This window comes from Cibotium barometz, chromosome 47, assembly GCF_041138505.1.
Source record: "Cibotium barometz isolate CiBa-2024 chromosome 47, ASM4113850v1, whole genome shotgun sequence".
NCBI classification, from domain to species: Eukaryota; Viridiplantae; Streptophyta; class Polypodiopsida; order Cyatheales; family Cibotiaceae; genus Cibotium; species Cibotium barometz.
In genome coordinates, this window is record NC_141092.1 from 2,796,520 (window position 1) to 2,801,151 (window position 4,632).

Genomic DNA, 4,632 nt, shown 5'->3' on the forward strand with positions numbered 1-4,632 from the left:
TTCCTCTTCCCATGCAATTTTTTTGAATTTATTGAAAAGCCTTCAAAAAATTGCTCCAAAGCCAATAACCTTTCGTAAAAATCAATTTCTCCATTTTTCTTCTTCAAACCTCCATTACCTAAATTCAATACTTGAATTTATCATGCTTTGATACCATTGTCATAGGACCAAGGTACATGGAGAATTAATTAATCCATAAATTCATAAATTAAAAAAAAAACCATAAATACCATAGCATAACTCAAGAGCGTAAAATCAAAGAACACAAGATTGGGTGCAATCCCCCTCCTCATACATGTAGCTCCACTTCCACTACATGAGTATTTTTTAGAATTGTATTCAATAAATAGCCCAAGGAGCTATTAATAGTTGTGCAAATAAAATTGGGCTTTGCTTTTTCACTTTTTACAAAAATAGCTCAAGCACTAGAGCTTGTTCACACACTAAGTGTAAATAATCAAAACTCTTCTAGCATATATGCTAGGAATATAGTAACACCATGCACAAGCGTGCATAAATAATTTGTACAAACATTTAGCACGTGGCCAAAAAATTAACTCATAAAATAACGTTGTGCTCATTCGCACATATAATAACCTTGTGCACATTCACACATCCCATCAAGCTGATTTCTGCACACATTAAATCAAGCATATTTTTCTACTTGATGGGATGGGTGAATGTGTACAAGGTTATTATATGTGCAAATGAGCATAAGGTTATTTTATGCGTTATTTTTATTGGCCATGTGCCAAATGTTTGTATAAATTATTTATGCACACTTGTGCATGAATGGTGTTGCTATATTCCTAGCACATATGCATTTGCCTCTGAGCCATGCTGGGTCAATGAACCTCTAAGTTTGTTTGTGGTATTCTATGTCTATAAGAATCCTTGAGCCATGCATGACCAGCTTCCAAGTCATGTTCAGACCTATGAGTTTACATTGCAAGTTATGACATCGATAGCTACGAGCATGATGTTGTTGTAGCATTTTCTTCTACACAACTAAGGACAGTTGCTTTCTCAAATAGAAGGACTGTTTACAGATATATATTTTATCATATTTTTGATGCATAATGATCATAGAAAAATATGCTTGATTTGATGTGTACAGAAATCACCTTAATGGAATGTGCGAATGTGCACAAGGTTATTATATATCCGAATGAGCACAAGGTTATTTTATGAGTTATTTTTGTTGGCCACATGCCAAATGTTTGTACAAATTATTTATGCACGCTTGTGCATGGCATTGCTATACTCCCCCCACATATGCTAGAAGAGTTTTGATTATTTACACTTAGTGTGTGAACAAGCTCTAGTGCTTGAGCTATTTTTATAAAAAGTGAAAAAGAAAAGCTCAATTTTAAATGCAAAACTATTAATAGATCCTTGGGCTATTTATTGAATACAATTCTCAAAAATAATCATGTCGTGGAAGTGGAGCTACTTGCATAAGGGGGGAGATTGCACCCAATCTTGTGTTCTTTGATTTTATGCTCTTGAATTATGTTATGGTATCTAAGGTTTATTTTTGTTATTTATTACTTTATGGATTAATTAGATCTCCATGTATGTTAGTCCTATGACAAAAAGGGGAGTGAACTTATGGGTCCACCAAAGCCCCAAACTAAACAAAGAGTTCTTTGTGGCTCTAGTACAACCATCCCATCTCACCAGCCCCAACACTTCCTTCTAGTTAGCACATAAAACATACAAAAGGTAGAACCTATATTTTTTATGGGAGCATAAGATAAAAGCTTATCTTTCTAGCCTAGTCCCATCCATCTACCTTTGAGTAGCACATTATAATCCCCAACCAACTCCCTTAACAACCTCGTCAAAGTCTCCTCTTGATGTAGGCATTTAGGTAGATGTATAGCTACCCTTACTTTAGCATGAGTGGGTAAGTGCAAAATCCCGATGCCTCCTTCTCTCTTAGGCATACTCAACTTGTCCCCCAGGCTAAGTAGGCTGCAACGTTTCTATTGTTCCCCTCATTTCTCCATAGGAAGTCCCTAACAGGATCTACAATCTTCTTCTAGTGACATTTACCAAAATTGAGAATAAGGCATAAAAACATAATGTAAGCATTTAGCACCACATTGTAGATAACCCACTTCTTCAGCTTATTAAGGAATCTCTCATCATCCTAGGTAGTTAGTTATCCCCTCCCACTTCTCCATCTTATTAAGAAATCTCTCATCAGCCCCGTCAAGGAACCCTAATCCCCCCCCACTTCTTCAACTTACTAAGGAATCTCTCATCACCCTTGTCAAGGAACCCTAATCCCCTCCGGCCACTTCTTTAGCTTATTAAGGAATCTCTCATCAACCCAATTAGTCAGCTAATTATTTGACACCTCCACTCCAAAAGGAACACCCAAATGTTTGATTGTATGTCCCCTCCTTATTACATCCCTTATCTCTCCAAGTCAAAATCATTATCTTCAGTCAAACTAATAATCCTAGATTTATGAATATTGCACCTAGATCTAGAGGACTTTGCAAACTCCAGCACAATCCATAAAGCTTGCCTTAAGTCATTATCTACCCCCGAAAAGAGAAATAAATCATCTGCAAAACATTGTATAACCAGCTGTTCCCCACCCCTCAATTTTAACCCAGTCACCATTCCTTTGTCACATGCATCTTCCAAGGCCACAGTCAAGGGATGGGAAGCAATAGAAAATAGCAAGGGAGGAGTAAGGGGGCAACCCTATCTCACAGGTCTTCTAATCTCAAAATCCCCCAAATATCGAGTCATGAAAAATGACAACAAAATCATGCAAACAACTACTCAAGTCCATTTTGTTTAAAAAAAACATTAAAAAAGGACTACTTTTTATAAACCACTTTTTATGTAGGTGGGCTTTAAAATTTTAATAAATATTTCTATCTTTTTAGATATTTTAGAATGTATTTGATCACTTAAATCAAGAGAACTCTTAAAAAAGGACTTGATTTGGAACAAACCAAAATCATCACATTCCATAAAAAATTGAGTACAAAAAACATTACAATAATTGCAGAAAACAAATACTTCTTCTTACAACTAAGAGAGATCTTTGAACCTTTACTTCAATATCCCTATGGTTGTCTTGCGCAAGTGACCAGATGTTCTCAAATCAAACCCATATATAAGGATTTCTACATCCTCTAGATTGAGCATGTCCACACGGCGACAACTTCAAGCTGTCTTCTCCTTTCTGCTTTGATTTAGCATCTTAGGATCGTACTTACCTTTCAATGGATCTTCTCCAATTGTTCGATACCAATGCAGCTCCACAGCATTCAATACATCATGCTCTTTGAAAACCTTTGTGACTTTTGCAAGCCAAAATGGATTATCATTTTCATCGTTGGTAGCAAGAACCGTGATCATTGTGCCCTCACTTAGCTCATTTACATTTCCTCCCCCACATTTCTTTCTCTTGTTGTCGATGCTTTGTGATCTTCCTGAGACCAACATATATTTTTCTTTTTTCTCCATGAATAAGAGATAATAACTTTGCTAAAATTAGTGCATCACTGGCACCAACAGCTACATCATTGTCACTCCTTTCACGAAGGCCACTCTCATGCCACACAAATGCATGTTGTAGCTAATATGTTTCAACCCTAAAATCTTCAACTAGCTTCTCCTGCGCTTTGCAAAAAAACTCTCCCACCATGCCAGAGAGCTCAATAGAAAATACAGATGTGCAGCATGTATTGTCTCCTTGATCTCATTCAAGCATTGCAAAAAATCAACAGAGTGGTTTTCTTTTTGAGCTTTTTGTGTCTCGTTCATTTTGTAGAGAGCAGCATGTACTTTGCTCGTTTAATTTCACGACAAGGAAAAAATAGTAAGAACTTCAAAACCTTTGATGGCAACCAATCTTTAGAGTTTGAGTATTTTTTGTACCACATAAGAGTATGTTTCTCCCCTTGCTTATTCTAAATTAATGCTGAAAGATATGATCATTAAGCTGTGCAAATAATGGCATGTTAGTGGCCTCGATGGTTGCAAAGCATCTAAAATCATATGTTTCTTCCATGATTTTGATGGAGGGCTTGGGAACATATGCATCCTCTAACAAGGTGTAGATCTGTGGAAGGTCAAATGCACTTTTCTTTGCCAATTTTATTGAGAGTCTACTAAACATCTGGTCAATCAGGTCATGTGTGTGTCCCACCAACAAAAACCCAAGCCTAACTTTCTTGAATATCTTCTTTTGCAACATATTCAAGTACGCAAGGAGAACTTGGTTTAGTGTTATCCATTTGTAAGTAGAGAACGGGTGTGGGCGCTCGCCTTTCCATTCTCCAATGATGTTTTGAATGATGGTTATTGTAAAATTAGGATCATTTTATGAATGTTAGGAAAACTAACAAAGATCCTTGATGACATGACACCATTGAAAACTAAGTATCCTACAACATGGAGTTGTATAAAATCTTCCTCCTTGAGATTCTTAAGAGGACGTATAAAATGAGGCAACATGGTTTTATTTTTATCCATGCCATCAATGACAAGGCTTAAATATTTCTCCTTCTTCTCTTAACACTTTTTCTTGTGCTTTGCTAATTTTTGGCACTTTGTGATCTGCTGCTCCCTGTGGATCTTCAAGGCATGTAGAATGGACAC

At 36.5% G+C, this 4,632-nt stretch overlaps 1 pseudogene; it reads right to left on the reverse strand.

Moving 5' to 3' along the window:
- Positions 1–3,403: 3,403 nt before the first annotated feature.
- On the reverse strand, positions 3,404–4,150 carry LOC147611267 (uncharacterized; annotated as a pseudogene).
- Positions 4,151–4,632: the final 482 nt, after the last annotated feature.